This window comes from Camellia sinensis, chromosome 4 (genome assembly GCF_055761805.1).
Source record: "Camellia sinensis isolate YWXY chromosome 4, ASM5576180v1, whole genome shotgun sequence".
Taxonomy (NCBI): Eukaryota; Viridiplantae; Streptophyta; class Magnoliopsida; order Ericales; family Theaceae; genus Camellia; species Camellia sinensis.
This window is the reverse complement of record NC_138964.1, coordinates 41,232,568-41,253,639: the sequence shown is the minus strand read 5'-3', so window position 1 is coordinate 41,253,639 and position 21,072 is coordinate 41,232,568. Positions and strand designations below refer to the sequence as shown.

At 34.9% G+C, this 21,072-nt stretch overlaps 1 protein-coding gene across 4 annotated transcripts in view; it reads right to left on the bottom strand.

Moving 5' to 3' along the window:
* Positions 1 to 21,072, bottom strand: part of LOC145824600 (uncharacterized) — a 150,406-nt gene that overhangs the window by 7,734 nt on the left and 121,600 nt on the right. Inside the window, exon 1 of one of the 4 annotated variants that reach the window (XM_082924676.1) lies at positions 268 to 1,125. The exons of the other annotated variants lie outside the window; for them this stretch is intronic. The gene's annotated coding sequence lies outside the window, so the exon portion shown is untranslated. Of the gene's footprint in view, positions 1 to 267; positions 1,126 to 21,072 lie in introns of those variants that run through there. 4 annotated transcript variants of the gene reach the window in all.

Here is a 21,072-nt window from a genome sequence, read left to right as displayed (position 1 = left end):
TATAAAATTATAATTTACAATAATAATGTGAAATATCTTATTTTTATTTGTTTAAGACCTTATTTGCTGGTTTGGTTTGGTCGTGTGTTATATGGAGACAAACCCACAAAAAGAAAAAGTCCAAAGTATTCTTTGGAATCATATCTCTCAAGAAAAGAATCAAGATGACAAAAATAGTGAAAGAACTGTCAAAGCAGGGGGACAAAAAAACAGTAAATATAGCAAGACCCATATGAAAAAAAGTAGACTGTAAAAGCGAGTAACTACCTGAGAGCTGGAGCTTCACCGTCGGAGAGAGCGTCAAAGTCGCCGGCTCAAGGGAGACCAAACGGAAAGGAATTGAGATCGAGATCGAGAGAGGAGGCGGCTGAGATTTGGTCAAAACTAATTTAGCCCTAAACTGGGAACTTTTTAGATGCAGAAAACCGGACGGGTAGAGCAAACCGGGGCCGGGTTACTGGATTTTACAAATGAACAGAAGGCTTATTGAATTTGGAACCTATTATTATTAAATTTTATAGGATTCTAGAGTATATGACCTCATGCATTCTGCAATTGCTGTTTCAAATGTAGAATGGAATAATTGCCAAGACTGAAGGAAATTATTTAATCAAATGGATTCTTTCAGAACAAATTTCTTTGAAAAGAAATGAAGCAATAGTAAATTTGGAAATTTTATAATAAACACTATGAAAAAGAGATGTATTATATGTTCAGTTGTGATTTTGTAATTTTTTCCGATGACTTATTGTGGTGTTTCCTATGATTTGATTATAATTTATTTTGGTATTAGTTATGACTTAGTTGTCACCTATTGTAATTGTTATTTTGATTTGATCCAAGAAGTCTTTGGTTATTCGTCAAGTGGTGTTTCATTATAACTTATTTTAGTGCTAGTTATGATTCATCATAGTATTGATCGTGACCTATTATGATTATTAATTTGATTATAACCGAAATATATTTGATTATGCCTTCAAGTGATGCTTGGTTATGATAATGTTTCGTTTAGTTATGCTTTAAATGATTTAGTTATGGCAATACCTCTAATTATCATAACTTGCATATAGTACACACCTGATATATTGTAGAAGGATCCAACTTAATCAACATTATTATACACCTAAGAAATAATTTATTAATATAAAAACAAAAACTAGAACGAAGAGTTTTTTTTTTTTTTTGGTACATCGGAGGCCATAAGCATAGCCCAAGAGAGTGCAAGTCTTACCAACGACAAAACTTTAATCCTTGACCTCCAAATAAGATGCATGGATTTTAGCCAATTAAAATATTCCTAATTATTTAGAGATAAATAAATAAATAAGTGGCTGAAACTAAAAAGAATTAGCATTTTTTTTTGTAGTTTTGAGTCATATGATAAAATGTTTGTAAGTTAATACAATTAAATTATTATAATGAATCGACGTTTCTTTATTAACTCAAACCTGAGAGCTTATCTCACTAGGCATTTGCGTACTCTCTTATGACTACTTAGTCTACAATCTAAGTCAACTAACTACTTTCTTACCCATAAATGATTAAAGTCAAGCCCATATTTTTCACACAGATTCAAAATAGGAGAAGGATATACAATTTCACTTTTAGACCCATTTTCTAGTTCTAATGATGTGTAAATAAAATGATTGATTAATAATTAGAGAATAAGTGAGAGACAAATTACACATGAGAGTGATTGGTTGGTTAATCATTAAGCTTTAAAGTATATCTAATTTTTTTTTTTTTATTTGAACAGCATTAATGTTCAAACTACCCAAAGCAATCTCTATTTTCTTTTCCTGTCTCCATCTTGTATTTTGTATGATGTCAAATTGATTACTCTATTGTTTTTTGTAAGAACAAAATCAGTACAAAAAATTGGAAATCAAGTTAGCTAAAATAATATAACAGAGGCCAAAACTGAATGTTTCCAAAGCAGCCAAAGCAACCCACCAAACTTAATTCCATGAATGAATGAAACATGGGCTAGAATAAAGCTAGAGACCACCAAAATATCATCCATAAATTTATACACATTTCACATAGCAGTAATAATGTCTTCATCATCGTTGATTGATTCGCATACAAATTAAAAATTATTATGCAAAAATCCATGCCATTAGGAAAAACTTTAAAAAGTTAATGACAGCAGACGATCTGGACTCCATTGATCCCACCATTGAAAAATAACAATTTTCTATTATTTTCATGGGATCTATGTATAATAATAAAAAAAAATTACTAGAAATCTTAAATACAAACACTCTATCTCACACCCATTTAATTGTTGTGTCAAATTTTTTATATCTGTAGCTAAAATCGATGATTCCCCACAAGTAAATCAATCAATGGGAATAAAAATTAATGCAGAAAAATTAAATCAAAGGCAACACAAGAATTTTTACGTGGTTCCCTTAATGTGAGGTACGTCCACGGGATCGAAATCCGATTCCACTATCAACCAAATAAGTTCCAAACAATTACAAACGAGACACTAATGGTCTCACAAAATCACCCTGGGTGAATTCCAAATAATCACAAATAAACAAAGAGGAAAGACCTCACCAAATAGATGAACCAAAATCTTCAGAACCAAAGTTGAAGAAGACCCAAAATAACGAACCAAATCAACACCTACTAACCAATGATGCACAGCAACAATGAACCATCAATTGAACTTATGCCCCCAAGAATCAATGTTTGGCTCCTGAATCCATGTGGCTGCCGTAGTGTGTCACTTGGAAAAATAATACACCCGAAAGTTATATTGTGAATCTAAGGTTTATTATCAAACCTTAGTTGTTTTCCAATTGGATTGGGTCTCCTCAAATATAATATATAAAAATATATTATACCTAAATCAAGTTAAATTGAAACTCTTTTACTAAACCAATTGGGTTCCACACTCCAATAAGGAGGTATACCCAACAATTCTCCCCCTACCGACTTAGGTGGAGAGATCAACCATACCCGCCAAAGTTCGACACTTCAAATGTTTGTCCCTCGACAAAGTCTTTGTCAACATATCTGAAATATTATCATCTGTGTGAACCTTTTCGAGTTGCAACAATTTCGAATCTAACACATCACGAATCCAATGGTATCTCACATCAATGTGTTTCGATCTCGAATGAAAAGTAGAATTTTTACTCAAGTGAATAGCACTTTGACTATCACAATAAAGCACATACTTTTCTTGCTTCAAACCCAATTCTTGCAAAAATTTCTTTAACCATAACTCTTCTTTGCAAGCTTCCATATTCCATCACCAAATTTGTTGTTGAAGCCTTCATCATCTAGCTTTGTCTTTCTCACTTATAGGACATTGATTCGAACAAAGCTTGAAGTGACCCGCAAGTGGACAACCAACCGGCTTCGCTTTATCCATATTGAACCTCTCAAGAACTTTCTCAATGTAGCTTTCTTGAGACAACCAAATCAGCCCCTCTTTGCGATCACGAACAATTTTCATACCAAGAATTTGCTTTGCCGGTCCCAAATCTTTCATAGCAAAAGACTTACTCAACTCCAATTTCAACCTGTTTATCATGGTAGAATCTTGACCCACAATTAATATGTCATCAACATAAAGCAAAAGAATAATAAATTTACCATCTGGAAAATTTTTCACAAACACACAATGGTCCGAAGTGGTTTTAGAAAAACCATTATTCATCATGAAAGAGTCAAATTTTTTGTACCATTGCCGCGGGGCTTGCTTGAGACCATACAAACTTTTCTTCAATTTGCAAACAAATTTCTCTTTCCCTTTTTCCACAAAGCCTTCCGGTTGCTCCATGTAAATTTCTTCTTCAAGATCACCATGCAGAAATGCAGTCTTCACATCAAGTTGCTCAACTTCAAGGTTCATACTTGCAGCCATGCCAAGTACAACCCGAATAGAAGACATCTTTACAACCGGTGAGAAAATTTCATCAAAATCAATACCTTTCTTTTGCCCAAAGCCTTTCACAACAAGGCGTGCCTTGTACCTCAGATTCTTGCCATCATTCTTCAATTTGAAGACCCACTTATTTTTCAGAATTTTCCTCCCTTTAGGCAACTTCACTAAATCATAAGTGTGATTTTCAACTAAGGAATTCATCTCCTCTTCCATGGCCTTTTTCCAATCACCTTTCTTTACATGCTCAATTGCTTCTTGGTAGCTCTCCGGCTCCCCTTGATCAGAAATCAACACAAATTCATTGGGAGGATACTTTCTTGAAGGTTGTCGGTCCCTTGTAGATTTCCTCAACTCAAGTTGTGGTGGTGGTTCTTGAGTTGGATACTCTTCCTCAATTTCTGGCTCAGCTTCATTAGAATTAGCATCATCCTCTATATCTTCAATAGGTGGCTGCACATCTCCCCCGTTTTCATCATCAACTGAAGATGAAGGAGATGGATCCATGTCAATGAGATCACTAGTTTTTGGCTCCGGTTGATCACCTTTGCCAAAGTCTTCAATTGTTTGGTCTTCAAGAAACACAACATCACGGCTTCGAATGACTTTCTTGTCGACTGGATCCCATAATCTATACCCAAATTCATCACGCCCATAGCCAAGAAAAATACATTGTCTTGACTTGCTATCAAGCTTGGACCTCTCATCTTTTGGAATGTGAACAAAAGCTCGGCAACCAAACACTCTCAAGTGCTCATAAGATACATCTTTACCGGTCCAAACTCTTTCTGGAACATCACCATTCAAAGGATAGGAAGGTGACAAATTGATCACATCAACCGCTGTCTTCAATGCCTCACCCCAAAAGGATCTTGGCAATTTAGCTTGTGAAAACAAACACCTTGTTCTTTCCACAATGGTGCGGTTCATCCTCTCGGCAACCCCATTTTGTTGAGGAGTCTTCTTAACTGTCTTTTGGTGCCGAATACCTTGGCTGCGACAATACTCATCAAATGGCCCAATGTATTCACCACCATTGTCTGATCGGATGCACTTCAATTTCTGCCCTGTTTCTCTTTCAACCATAGCCTGAAAATGCTTAAATACTTCTAGAACTTGATCTTTAGTTTTTAGTAGAAAAGCCCAAACTTTCCTTGAATAATCATCAATGAAAGTAACAAAATAAAGTGCACCACTATGTGTTCTAACTTTTAAAGGACCACAAACATCAGAATGAATCAGCTCCAAAACATTTTCTTTTCTAGAAACAACATTTTTATGAAAAGAAACTCTATGTTGTTTACCCGCCAAACAATGAACACAAGTTTTAAGATGTGTACCTTTCAAACCGGGTAGAAGCTCTTTCTTGAACAATACTTGCAGCCCCTTTTCACTCATGTGGCCAAGCCGTTTGTGCCACAATTCGGTAGAAGTATCATCTTGAAGTGCATTGACAACACCTTTACAAATTTTTCCTTGCATCGAATAAAGTGTATGAGTCTTCTTACACTTAGCCACCACCAAAGATCCCTTTGTGAGCTTCCCAGTAGAGATCAAATTGAGGCGAATGTCGGGAACATGCCTCACATCTTTAAGCAACAACTTGCAGCCCAGATTTGTTTCCAAGCAAACATCACCCATGCCGATAATCTTGGACAAACCTTCATTACCCATTCGAACAGAACCATAATCTCCTGCAGTGTAAGTAGTGAAGAAATCAACTCGAGAAGTCACATGAAAAGAAGCACCAGAATCAATCACCCAATTGCTCTCTTGGCCCACAAAATTGATACAATCATCTTCACAAACGACCATGAGATCAGTATTGGTAGTAACTGCCGTTGTGTCTTCTTGCTTCTTGTCCACACTTTTGTCACGCATTTTCTCCTTATTCTTGAGCTTTCGGCATTCTCGCTTCATGTGCCCTTTCTCATGGCAATAATAACACTCAACGTCTTTCTTTGAAAAAGAACCATCTTTTGATTTGTCACGGCTTTGATCACGACCATGAGGAGTCTTACTCCTCCCCCTTGTTTTGCTTCGGCCTCTCACAACGAATGCTTCCGAATGAGAGGAACCCGCTGATTTTCTTCTAGTTTCTTCATTCAACAGGCTACTAGTAACTTGGCCCATTGTGACAACTCCATCAGGTGCCGAATTACTAACCGTCACAACCAAAGTCTCCCAACTTTCGGGCAAAGAACTCAGTAGCATCAAAGCCTGCAACTCATCATCAAAAAAAATTTTCATAGAAGCAAGTTGGTTAACAATACTCTTTATTTCATTCAGATGTTCCGGAATAGGGCTGCCTTCTTTATATTTTAAATTAACCAACTTACGAAACAGAAAAACTTTATTTGTGGCTGATTTCCTATCATAAAGACCCTCTAATTTTTTCCATAAATCATGTGCTGAAGTTTCAGTAGCGACATGATGAAACACACTGTCATCAATCCATTGACGGATAACACCAACGGCTTTTCGATTAAGCCTATTCCATTCATCATCTTTCATACCCTCGGGTTTGCCAGAATCACCCTCAATGGGTCCATATAAATCTTTACAAAATAATAGGTCCTCCATTTTAGTTTTCCAAGTTACCCAATTGCTTCCATTGAAGCTAGACATACGACCCACATTCCCCTCCATTGATTTACACAAATAAATAGACCCAAATAAACCGTAAGCTCTGATACCAGTTGTTAGGGAAAATCGATGATTCCCCACAAGTAAATCAATCAATGGGAATAAAAACTAATGCAGAAAAATTAAATCAAAGGCAACACAAGAATTTTTACGTGGTTCCCTTAATGTGAGGTACGTCCACGGGATCGAAATCCGATTCCACTATCAACCAAATAAGTTCCAAACAATTACAAACGAGACACTAATGGTCTCACAAAATCACCCTGGGTGAATTCCAAATAATCACAAATAAACAAAGAGGAAAGACCTCACCAAATAGATGAACCAAAATCTTCAGAACCAAAGTTGAAGAAGACCCAAAATAACGAACCAAATCAACACCTACTAACCAATGATGCACAGCAACAATGAACCATCAATTGAACTTATGCCCCCAAGAATCAATGTTTGGCTCCTGAATCCATGTGGCTGCCGTAGTGTGTCACTTGGAAAAATAATACACCCGAAAGTTATATTGTGAATCTAAGGTTTATTATCAAACCTTAGTTGTTTTCCAATTGGATTGGGTCTCCTCAAATATAATATATAAAAATATATTATACCTAAATCAAGTTAAATTGAAACTCTTTTACTAAACCAATTGGGTTCCACACTCCAATAAGGAGGTATACCCAACACATTGCTCATGAAAAAACACCAACGCCATGTTTATGAAGCTAATCTAAACATTTGTTAAGTATTAATAATTTATTTTTTATTTAAAAAAGTTAAAAAATAATTATTATTTTTATATGATGTTTTTTAAATGAAAATAATTTTTTATGATAAAAAAAAATTATTTTTGTTAAACTGATTTCTAATTTTTTTTTTAAATTATTATTTTTGAAAAAGCTCAACCATTTTTATGAAGCTAATTTTTGTGTTATTGTTGAAGTAAGAAAGGAGATTATGTATATTATTACTCCGAAACCTTGTATTTTCTAAATAATTTATATGATGAGTTGTGCATCAATAAGGCAAAATTGTCAATATATCTTAATAGTTTGACTTAATTTCCATCAAGTCTTATTGAAATCATGTCCTAATAAAATTGTCGCTAAAAATAATTTTTTGTAAAGATTTTTTGCATATCATTAAAAATTGGTAATTACTAACTTTTTTTTTTTTGCGTCATGATTTTTATATATTGTCGCTAAAACTTACAATTAGTGACGTTTTTCTGTGATTAATTTTTCAAACTGTCATTGAAAATTAAAAATCAGTGATGTTTTTTGTGACAATTTTTTTAAACTATCGCTAAAACTTATAATTAGTGACATTTTGTAACAAAATTTTCAAAGTGTTACTGAAAATTAACAATTAATGACATTTTTAAATAATATTTGATAAAAAAATACAATTAATTATCATATAACTTGTTAGACAATAAATCCATCTATTAAGACCTATACACGTGAGTCTCCTTATCAAAATCCTAGCACTTTCTGTAAGATTGCAAGTAACCATCCCGGAAGGATCTCGATCAGGGTAGAGTTCTAGTTGAGACAAGTTCTGCACCACAAATTTGTGGATTTTGCAAACTAAAAGTTGGGCCATTTGTAATTGTAATAGGAGAAACAGCAAAAATCCTGGGTATCGAATTTGAAGGTAGAGACTAGAGAGGAGGTATTTCTCAATGACTTTATTGAAATGGAGCTAAACAACCAAGCTAGATTTTCCAAGATTTGTAAAAAGGTGAAATGAACTTTGGAAAATTGGAGAAGAAAAGAATGAAAAGAAGACTCATTTTTTCCAGAGGCATGATTTGTTAATGTTTCTAAGTACATTATTCTAGGTTTGTAGTATTCCTCTTTGTATGAAGCTAATCTAAACATTTGTTAAGTATTAATAATTTAATGTTTTTGGATAAATTATAAATAAATCTCCTAAGATTTGTTTAAATTGTGAATTTTCTCCTGTAATTTTAGAAATTATATTCCGCTCTTTAAAATTTCTAATTTTATAACAAATCACTTCTTTTATTAATAAATCGTCTATTAATAATGTTTAATGATATCAAAATTTTATTTTAATTAATAATTCAAGTAATTTTATTATTGTATGTCAAATCAATTAAAATTTACATTTTTTTCAGTTAATTTTATTAAATAAAAAATTCTAACAAAAGGATACTTGCAATTTTTTAAATCACATGGGTCAATCCGTATTTTAAGCAAATCTCAAGAATTGTATTTGTAATTTATCTTTTATTTTTTAAAAAATTAATTTGTTACAAAAATTTTAAAAAAAAATTCATTATTTTTGTATGATTTCATTTTTTTTTTTGGAGATGAAAATAATTTTTGATGATTAAAAAAATATTTTTTTGTTAAATTCATTTCTATTTTTTTTTAATTATTTTTTGGAAAAAAAAAAAAAAAACTCAACCATTTTTATGAAGCTAATTTTTGTGTCATTGTTGAAGTAAAGAAGGAAATTATGTATATTATTACTCTAAATAATTTATATGAGGGTTGTGCATTATCATTATTTTCTTTCATCAAACTTACTAAGTTTTTGCACATTAAAAAATTTGTTAATCAACGGCTATTTCAAGAATTAAAAAAGAATTATACACTGAGAAAATTAAATTGGTTTGGATCGAATTGATTTATGATTTTTGTTTTTTTGTTTTTTTTTTTCTCCATCTTACGCATGCGTAGCACTTGCTTTCCAATGGTGAGATGTGCTAAGTTGGAAAGAAAAAATCGAAAAGCAATAGATTAATCAGATATATCAAATTATGAACATGAAACAAGATATTCAAACCCTCCATACAAATAACTGTATGTAATGTACGAGAATATTATCCAATGATTTTGTTCTCCACCCAACCATCTCCCAATTGTTCTCAAAAAAAGAAAAAAAAAAACATCTCCTAATTGAAAGAAAAATAAAGATAACAAGAATTATAAAGAGCAAATATTGCCAATTTAATTCATTTCAGTTGATTCTCGGAAGAGTAATGTTGGAGATTTGTAGGATCTTTTTTTTGTTATTATTATTTTTGAAGAGTAGTGTTGGAGATTTTTTTTTTTTTTTTTTCTCTCTCTCTCCTGAGGTCGTCCCCAGCTTGAACTATTTGGGGGAGAGAATACCAAACCAAATTCAGAAGGTCACCGCCTTTTCTGAGGAGTTGAAGATGGTCATTTGTCTGAGCCTTCATTGCTGCATAACATATGATACTCGACTACATCGTTCTAAGTAATTTCCATCTATCTTCCATTTTCTTTTCCTTCAACTCTAATGCAAAACAAATTGCCTCTATTATTACCGTGGTCAAATTAAAAGATGAACTTGGTCGCGTGTCTCTCTCTTCCAATGCTCGGCAAGCTTCACTTACATTATGCACATTTTTATTCTTGAGAACCAATTGGAGCATGTTGATGTAATAGAACCTGTGATCCCTTGATCTATGATCGTCTGAGCCAAAAACTCTCCGTACATCAACAGGCAACATTGAAGGCTAAGTGAGGAGTAGATACATCATGTAATGTGACAGATTTCTGCATGTGTCCTTAATACTAGCTTTCCCGCATAGTTCTAATTCGCGGTATCGGCTAACGTAACGATATCGATCGCGAAGTATCGGTATCGGTAGTATCGGCCGGTATGTATCGAGAATCAGGTGCCGTAACCGTAAAATTTTAAAAATCATTAGCAATCCCTCTAAAACCAAATTTTATGCATTTTTTTGACTCTTTTAACTTTAATTTGTTACATTTCAATCAAAATTTCGTTATGTAGGAACATTTTTAACTCATTTTCAACTAAATGATTTGTATTTATTTTTGACATATGTTAAACTTTTAATAAAAAAATTGATTTGAATATTTATTTTTTCTTGTACTGAGAAAAAAATAAATATATATATTAATATAAATAGAGGTGCAGGTGTATAAACAGGTGTAGCCACACCACCTCCAAAACAAATTAATAGAAGAAGAAGAAAAAAAAAAGCCTTGTCCTTGGCTTCTTCACTGCAAGTAATATCCATGTAATATCCAAGTAACTTTCTCTTTTATATCATACTATAAACAAATAAATAGAAGAATAAGAAAAAAAAAAAAAAAAAAAAACTTAAACATTTGAATCTACAAATCCACCATAAACCCATGCACCTCCATGTACCCAAGTAACTCTCTCTTCTTACCCATCTCAACTCAGACTCCCAATGCACCTCCATGTATATCCACTTCAATCTCATACTTCCATACCATAATACAACCACCTCTCTCTCTCTATCTCTCTCTCTCTCTCTCTCTCTCAATCTTGACTGGAAGTTGTAGAATCCCGCCAAACCCAGGCAACTTCAGCTTTAGATTGACGGAAAAAAAAAAAAAAAACCCAGAAACAGAAACAGAGCACATCAAGAAGAAAAATAGAGCCGCGACACAACAACAACAAAAACAGAGACTGTATCGGCCCGTATCGGTGCATATATCGGATTCACGTTGTTACGTACCGGGACTCGGACGCTACGGCTGTGAATTTCATTCTCACCGGTACATCGGTGAATATCCGAATCGGTGCTATGATTTTCCGGTACGAATCGGCAGGTACGTACGTACCGTACCGGCCGATATTTAGAACTATGCTTGCCCGTCATCTTCATCTCCATAGGTGGAGTTAGTACAACTACTTTGACAAGTATTCGAGTCCCAAAGATGGTAGCACATTTCTCTTGCAATGTGTCAAACAAACATTTTTTTTTTTTTTTGCAAAAAACTCTCTGAACTAAATCTGTGTCCCTTTCTTCATCATTCAGTTCATTAACTTCAGTAGTAGTTGTAACAGTATTATGATGAAGTATAATAGCATTTTCATCAACCAAGTACTTTATGTGGCTTAAAATCATGCTAGGTAGTTTAGAATCAAATTGGACATCCACACAAGTCTTGTGCATGTACCACTTGACAATTTCCAGTGTCGTGCCTAGGAGGCAGAAAACAATCACACACAAACACACAAGCAAGAACACACAAAGATCTACGTGATTCAGCAAGTCGCCTTCGTCCACGGGCAGCGGATTTCACTATATGGAGAGAAATACAAAGATTACAACAATGGAGGAGGAGACAATACTCTCACTCTACTCACACTCACACTCACTTAGTTGCTTGCTGTAGACACCCCATTTTTGACAAAAAAATTTCTCTCTCTAGAATTCTCTCTCTCTAAATATTTTGTGCCTTATAGCCTAAATTCTCTACACTCTTGCATATAAGCCCTTGATCAAACTTGATCACCATTGAGTTGAGGTTGTTTGAGGTCCTATTTGAGCTCTAGAAGAGGATATTGGCTTGGTTTGGCTTGATTTTGGTGCCTAAATTGCATCTTGTCTTCAAGAGGTAGAACACTTGTGTTTTAAGCTTATTTTAAATACTTGTTTTGCCATCTTTGCATACTGTTTTGAGGCTGGTTTTGACCTTTGAAAATCTCTATTTTTATGGTCTAAAATGGTGGTTTGAGGTTTGATTGGAGTTAGGGGTAGTCCACCCTTCTTGTTGCTTGATTATTAAGTTATTGTGCCATCTTTGAAGGCTTTCTAAAACAACTTTTTTGGCCCTTTTAACCACTGAATTTCAAGGGATTTTCAGTGGTAAAAACTAGGTTTTGAGGTCCAAAATGGGAGGGGGTAGCCTCCCCTCCTTGTGTCTTGTTTGCAAGCCTAGATAGCCTAACATGTAAGCATGATTTTCTAGCATTTTGTACCTTAATCTTAGCATGTTTTTGCTATTATTTTGGCATGTTTAAGCTCTTTTTTGAGCTGGTTTGGTCCCTTGAGGCTTGTTTTGTATGCTTGTAGTGCAATTGTGCTTAATAGTTTAGCTTGTGCTATGTGTTGGCCTTTTATTCTAGCTATTTTTAGCTTACTTCAAGCATGTTTTAGGACTCCTCTTAGGCTGTTTTAGGACTGTTTTGAAGTGTTTGTACCTTGTGAGCTTTGTATTGCACACCTATGGTGTAGTGATCTTCACTAGTCTGGTGCTTTTGGCTTTTAAACACGGTTTGCATGGGTTGCTTGCATGTTGTAGTACCATTTTGCATGCCATTTTAGCACTGAAATCTCTACAGTCTCCCTCTATGCTTCACTCTTTCATTTGTTTTGAAAGTGGCTTTGAGCCTCTTGTTGGCTTGACTGTGGAATTGAGACCCTCATGCCTAATGGTTTAATTCCTTCAGGAGTTCATTACCAACAGCATGAGGCCTCTTTTATGCTCAAGGTACTTGTGGTTTCAGCCCTCTTTCCATTAGAGAACACTCACCTTGGGCTTAACCTGTTAAAGAATGGATAGGTAATTAAAATGAGTAAACAAAAGTAACAAGTAAAACTTGAGCAAGATAAGCATGTCGTGTTGCATTGCATGTGTTCAATCGAGCGTTATATTGAACATGAGGAAGATTAGAGCATTTCATACTCAAAGTGATGAAATGAGCCAATCTCCTTGGTCTCCATCACCCTTGATCATGCATGATAGGGTGATGGTCATTTGAGTTATATTTGTTCATTCATTGAAATTATGCAACTTGGATCTTTGGCCATCATGCAATAAAATTGCTTGATTGGTGATTTTGGATCCAAGAGTGCTACTTCTTTGAGATTTTGAGATGATAAGGAGAGGCATAGTACAAATAACCCCTGGAAAATCCTTTATTTTCCTCTATTTGTGCTCTATTGCAGTGTGGTAACTCAGAACACCAGTGGCCGGCAGTGGCTCATTGGTGGCCGGGAGTGGGTTACTCTTGGCCGATAAGACACATTTTTGGCCGGCAAAGGGCCGGCAGTAACCTACCATGGCCGACGGACCCCTGGTGCAATCCTCAAAAAGTTTTTGGTAAGGTGAAGTAGAAAGGTTTTGAAGTGTACTCAACCTTGCAAACAGAGCCTCTCAAGAGCAAAATCGAAGGGCTTTTCTGGGCGAAAATCAAGTGCATGCATCCTCCACTTCTCGAAGCAGAGTTGTGGCAGTGTGGTTTAGTTATTTCGCATGATTGGTTTATGTACATTGGCTTTGTAATTTAATTAATTAGTTTGCTAATTAGTTAAGTGTTGTAATAATTAAGTAGCTTAGCTTAGCTATTTCTTTATTTTGTTTTCTAATAATTAGTCTAATTAGTTTAATTAGATTGGTTTGATTAGCTTAGCTTAGATTAGCTTAGCTCTTATTTATTTGGACCCACCTTCGCAAGGGCACAATGTTGTAATAAGTGTGCGTGTGTGTGTGCATGTCTTCCAACCCCGCGTCTTTCTCCCTTTTGTTTAACCGCTTTCGTTGGTTAGTTTAGGATCATTTTCAATTAGCATACCTTATGCTTACATGTTTGCATCCATTCGTTTGTCTTGCATGCACCGAGGCTTGACGCATCATTCAAACTGCATTGCTATTTCAATTCACTTCTTTAAATACGTGTTTAAAAGCATGTTGTTCAAGTTGCGTCATATACCATGATTAGGTAGCCGAGCCTATTTTATTGCATTATTGCATATGTTGCATTAGGCATCTTAACATAGTTAGGGTCATGCATTGTTTCTAACTAGTTTTTGTTTTGGCTTGGAGTACTCGGTAAGCTTTTACACTTTAGCATGCTTGCATAAGTGTGATTTCCATGTTGCCATGTTTCACGTGCTTGCCATAAGGCTATGTGCTTACGTGCTAAACTGTATGAATGCCTGTGGATGAAGGCTTTGTTGCTTGAATTGGAACAATTCAACAAGTGTGAGTTTTAAGCCCACTTTGCGAAGTGGCAAATCATGTTTTAAGTCCGTCATATTTGATAGCAAATCTGCGTTTTAGCCCACTTGAGGGTGACAATTTCAAACCAATTTCGAAAACAAACATGAATTGAATTTGTTCTAATTCTTGCGATTTTAGTCTATACTTGCTTGTGTGCATCACATAGTAAAGTTAGCTAATAACCAGAACAAGAATGCATGAGGCTTATAAAACAGCATATCATGGTTAGTAAAGGCCAATCTTTTGATCGGGCAAGCAAGGGTGCTCATTTCAAGACCTTCCCCTCTCGTACCCAAGTTCCTGAGCCGAGGCAACTTTGATGATGACGGACACGTGCCCTTTGGCACGTGTCAGGGTTTCCTAAATTTTTCAAAAATAAAATATTTAGGTGGCGACTCTGTAATCTGGCAAAGCAGTCCAGTTTTGGCAATATTTGATTCAAAATCAATTTTCCAAAAGATTTGTCGGATTGGACTCTTTGGTGTTTATCAATTTCACATTGCACTTTGTGAGATTAGATTCAAAACTGTAACAGGAGTCCAAACTGTAGGACCAATTCGAGCTCTCCGAAAGGGGCGCGAAAAAATTGAGCTACAGTTTCTGGCGACTCTGTTGGGGATTTAGAGAACTTGACTGGAACTCATGATATTTTGTTTTATCTACACTTATGTGTTTCTTTGCATTTACATTTGCATTGGTGCGCCTAAGTCATAGTGTTTTCCATTTGCTATTCCTGAGCAGTTTTCTGGAGGCTCGCTTGGAAAAGCGTGCCATAAGGCTAACCGGTTACGGACTTTGCCACGATGGGAACACAAGCCTTGGATATGAACTACCGTTGTACTGTGACAATTTTTTTAAAAATCAGTGATGCTTTTTGTGACAATTTTTTTAAACTATCACTAAAACTTATAATTAGTGACATTTTATAACAAAATTTTCAAAGTGTTACTGAAAATTAACAATTAATGACATTTTTTAATAATATTTGATAAAAAATACAATTAATTATCATATAACCTGTTAGACAATAAATCCATCTATTAAGACCTATACACGTGAGTCCCCTTATCATAATCCTAGCACTTTCCATAAGATTGCAAATAATCGGGGACAACTTATTGAGATTGATGACAGAACATCATCCCGGGAGGATCTCGATCGGGGTAGAGTTCTAGTTGAGACAAGTTCCACACCACAAATTTGTGGATTTTGCAAGCTAAAAGTTGGGCCATTTGTAATTGTAATAGGAGAAACAGGGAGGACAACGAAACAGCAAAAATCCTGGGTATCGAATTTGAAGGTAGAGACTAGAGAGGAGGTATTTCTCAATGACTTTATTGAAATGGAGCTAAACAACCAAGCTAGATTTTCCAAGATCTGTAAAAAGGTGAAATGAACTTTGGAAAATTGGAGAAGAAAAGAATGAAAAGAAGACTCATTTTTTCCAGAGGCATCGATCTGTTAATGTTTCTAAGTACATTATTCTAGGTTTGTAGTATTCCTCTTTGTATGAAGCTAATCTAAACATTTGTTAAGTATTAATAATTTAATGTTTTTGGATATATTATAAATAAATCTCCTAAGATTTGTTTAAATTGCGAATTTTCTCCTGTAATTTTAAAAATTATATTCCGCTCTTTAAAATTTCTAATTTTATAACAAATCACTTCTTTTATTAATAAATTGTCAATTAATAATGTTTAATGATATCAAAATTTTATTTTAATTAATAATTCAAGTAATTTTATTATTATATGTAAAATCAATTAAAATTTACATTGTTTTCAGTTAATTTTATTAAATAAAAAATTCTAACAAAAGGATACTTGCAATTTTTTAAATCACATGGGTCAATCCGTATTTTAAGCAAATCTCAATAATTGTATTTGTAATTTATCTTTTATTTTTTAAAAAATTAATTTGTTACAAAATTTTTTTAAAAAAATTTCATTATTTTTGTATGATTTCATTTTTTTTTTTGGAGATGAAAATAATTTTTGATGATTAAAAAATATTTTTTTGTTAAATTCATTTCTAATTTTTTTTAATTATTTTTTGGAAAAAAAAAAAACTCAACCATTTTTATGAAGCTAATTTTTGTGTTATTGTGGAAGTAAAGAAGGAAATTATGTATATTATTACTCTAAATAATTTATATGAGGGTTGTGCATTATCATAATTTTCTTTCATTAAGCTTATTAAGTTTTTGCATATAAAAAAATTTGTTAACCAACGGCTATTTTAAAAATTAAAACAGAATTATACACTGAGAAAATTAAATTGGTTTGGATCGAATTGATTTATGATTTTTTTTTTTTTTTCTCCATCTTACGCATGCGTAGCACTTGCTTTCCAATGGTGTGATGTGCTAAGTTGGAAAGAAAAAATCGAAAAGCAATAGATTAATCAGATATATCAAATTATGAACATGAAACAAGATATTCAAACCCTCCATACAAATAACTGTATGTAATGTACGAGAATATTATCCAATGATTTTATTCTCCACGCAACCATCTCCCAATTGTTCTCAAAAAAAGAAAAAAAAAAAACATCTCCTAATTGAAAGAAAAATAAAGATAACAAGAATTATATAGAGCAAATATTGCCAATTTAATTCATTTCAGTTGATTCTCGGAAGAGTAATGTTGGAGATTTGTAGGATCTTTTTATTATTATTATTATTATTTTTGAAGAGTAGTGTTGGAGATTTTTTTTTTTTTCTCTCTCTCTCTCCTGAGGTCTCGCGGAATAACGTTGCCAATTGTTTGATCAAATTTCTCTCTATTGCGATACTATCAGCAAAATATTGGCCACCAATATCATGGCAAAATGATGGTCATCCCCAGCTTGAACTATTTGGGGGAGAGAATACCAAACCATGAGAAGGTCACCGCCTTTTCTGAGGAGTTGAAGATGGTCATTTGTCTGAGCCTTCATTGCTGCATAACATATCATACTCGACTACATCGTTCTAAGTAATTTCCATCTATCTTCCATTTTCTTTTCCTTCAACTCTAACGCAAAACCAATTGCCTCTATTATTACCGTGGTCAAATTAAAAGATGAACTTGGTCGCGTGCCTCTCTCTTCCGATGCTCAGCAAGCTCCACTTACATTATGCACATTTTTATTCTTGAGAACCAATCGGAGCATGTTGATATAATAGAACCTGTGATCCCTTGATCTATGATCGTCTGAACCAAAAACTCGCCGTACATCAACAGGCAACATTGAAGGCTAAGTGAGGAGTAGATGCATCATGTAATGTGACAGATTTCTGCATGTGTCCTTAATACTAGCTTGCCCGCATAGTTCTAAATCGCGGTATCGGCTAACGTAACGGTATCGATCGCGGAGTATCGGTATCGGTAGTATCGGCCGGTACGTATCGGAAATCGGGTGCCGCAACCGTAAAATTTAAAAAATCATTAGCAATCCTTCTAAAACCAAATTTTATGCATTTTTTTGACTCTTTTAACTTTAATTTGTTACATTTCAATAAAAATTTCGTTATGTAAGAACATTTTTGACTCATTTTCAACCAAATGATTTGTATTTATTTTTGACATATGTTAAACTTTTAATAAAAAAATTGATTTGAATATTTATTTTTTCTTGTACTGAGAAAAAAATAAATATATATATTAATATAAATAGAGGTGCAGGTGTATAAACAGGAGTAGCCACACCACCTCCAAAACAAATAAATAGAAGAAAAAAAAAAAGCCTTGTCCCTGGCTTCTTCACTGCAAGTAATATCCAAGTAACTCTCTCTTTTATTAAAAAAAAAAAAAAAAAAAACTTAAACATTTGAATCTACAAATCCACCATAAATCCATGCACCTCCATGTACCCAAGTAACTCTCTCTTCTTACCCATCTCAACTCAGACTCCCAATGCACCTCCATGTATATCCATTTCAATCTCATACTTCCATACCATAATACAACGACACCATAATACAACCACCTCTCTCTCTCTCTCTCTCTCTCTCTCTCTCTCTCAATGTTGACTGGAAGTTGCAGAATCCCGCCAAACCCAAGCAACTTCAGCTTTAGATTGACGAAAAAAAAAAAAAAAAAAAAAAAAAACCAGAAACAGAAACATAGCACATCAAGAAGAAAAACAGAGCCGCGGCACAACAATAACAGAAACAGAGACTGTATCGGCCCGTATCGGCGCATATATCGGATTCACGCCGTTACGTACCGGGACTCGAACACTACGGCTGTGAATTTCATTCTCACCAGTATACCAGTGAATATCCGAATTGGTGCTATGATTTTCCGGTACGTGCTGGCCTATATTTAGAACTATGCTTGCCCGTCATCTCCGTCTCCAGAGGTGGAGTTAGTACAACTGCTTTGACAAGTATTCGAGTCCCAAAGATGGTAGCACATTTCTCTTGCAATGTGTCAAACAAACATTTTTTTTTTTTTTTTTGCAAAAAACTCTCCGAACCAAATCTGTGTCCCTTTCTTCATCATTCAGTTCATTAACTTCAGTAGTAGTTGTAACAGTATTATGATGAAGTATAACAGCATTTTCTTCAGCCAAGTACTTTATGTGTCTCAAAATCATGCTCGGTAGTTTAGAATCAGATTGGACATCCACACAAGTCTCGTGCATGTACCACTAGACAATTTCCAGTGTTGTGCCTAGGGGGCAGAAAACAATCACACACAAACACATAAGCAAGAACACACAAAGATTTACGTGGTTCGGCAAATCACCTTCGTCAACGGGCAACAGATTCACTATATGGAGAGAAATACAAAGATTACAACAATGGAGGAAGAGGAGACAATACTCTCACTCTACTCACACTCACACTCACTTAGTTGCTTACTGTAGACACCCTATTTTTGACAAAAAAATTTCTCTCTCTCTCTCTAGAATTCTCTCTCTCTAAATATTTTGTGCCTTATAGCCTAAATTCTCTACACTCTTGCATATAAGCCCTTGATCAAACTTGATCACCATTGAGTTGAGGTTGCTTGAGGTCCTATTTGAGCTCTAGAAGAGGATATTGGCTTGATTTGGCTTTATTTTGGTGCCTAAATTGCATCTTGTCTTCAAGAGGTAGAACACTTATGTTTTAAGCTTATTTTAAATACTTGTTTTGCCATCTTTGCATACTGTTTTGAGGCTGGTTTTGACCTTTGAAAATCTCTATTTTTATGGTCTAAAATGGTGGTTTGAGGTTTGATTGGAGTTAGGAGTAGTCCACCATTCTTGTTGCTTGATTATTAAGTTATTGTGTCATCTTTCAAAACTTTCTAAAACAACTTTTTTGGCCCTTTTAACCACTAAATTTCAAGGGATTTTCAGTGGTAAAAACTATATTTTGAGGTCCAAAATGGGAGGGGGTAGCCTCCCCTCCTTGTGTCTTGTTTGCAAGCCTAGATAGCCTAACATGTGAGCATGATTTTCTAGCATTTTGTACCTTAATCTTAGCATGTTTTTGCTATTATTTTGGCATGTTTAAGCTCTGTTTTGAGCTAGTTTGGTCCCTTGAGGCTTGCTTTGTATGCTTGTAGTGCAATTGTGCTTAATAGTTTAGCTTGTGTTATGTGTTGGCCTTTTATTCTAGCTAGTTTTAGCTTACTTCAAGCATGTTTTAGGACTCCTCTTAGGCTATTTTAGGACTGTTTTGAAGTGTTTGTACCTTGTGAGCTTTGTATTGCACACCTATGGTGTAGTGATCCTCACTAGTTTGGTGCTTTTGGCTTTTAAACACGGTTTGCATGAGTTGCTTGCATGTTGTAGTACCATTTTGCATGCCATTTCAGCACTGAAATCTCTACAGTCTCCCTCTATTCTTCACTCTTTCATTTGTTTTGAAAGTGGCTTTGAGCCTCTTGTTGGCTTGAGTGTGGAATTGAGACCCTCATGCCTAATGGTTTAATTCCTTCGGGAGTTCATTACCAACAGCATGGGGCCTCTTTTATACTCAAGGTACTTGTGGTTTCAGCCCTCTTTCCATTAGAGGACACTCACCTTGGGCTTAACCAGTTAAAGAATAGATAGGTAATTAAAATGAGTAAGCAAAAGTGACAAGTAAAACTTGAGCAAGATAAGCATGTCGTGTTGCATTGCATGTGTTCAATCGGACGTTATATTGAACACGAGAAAGATTAGAGCATTTCATACTCAAATTGATGAAATGAGCCAATCTCCTTGGTCTCCATCACCCTTGATCATGCATGATAGGGTGGTGGTCATTTGAGTCATATTTGTGCATTTATTGAAATTGTGCAACTTGGATCTTTGGCCATCATGCAATAAAATTGCTTGATTGGTGGTTTCGGATCCAAGAGTGCTACTTCTTTGAGATTTTGAGATGATAAGGAGAGGCATAGTACAAATAAACCCATGGAAAACCCTTCATTTTCCTCTATTTGTGCTCTGTTACAGTGTGGTAACTCAGAACACCAGTGGCTGGCAGTGGCTCATTGGTGGTCGGCAGTGGCTCACTCTTGGCCGGTAAGACACATTTTTGGCCGGCAGGGGGCCTGCAATAACCTACCATGGCCGACGGGCCCCTGGTGCAATCCTCAGAAAGTTTTTGGTAAGGTGGAGCAGAAAGGTTTTCAAGTGTACTCAACCCTACAAACAAAGCCTCTCAAGAGCAAAACCGAAGGGCTTTTCGGGGCGAAAATCGAGTGCATGCATCATCCACTTCCCGAAGCAGAGCTGTGGCAGTGTGGTTTAGTTATTTCGCATGATTAGTTTATGCACATT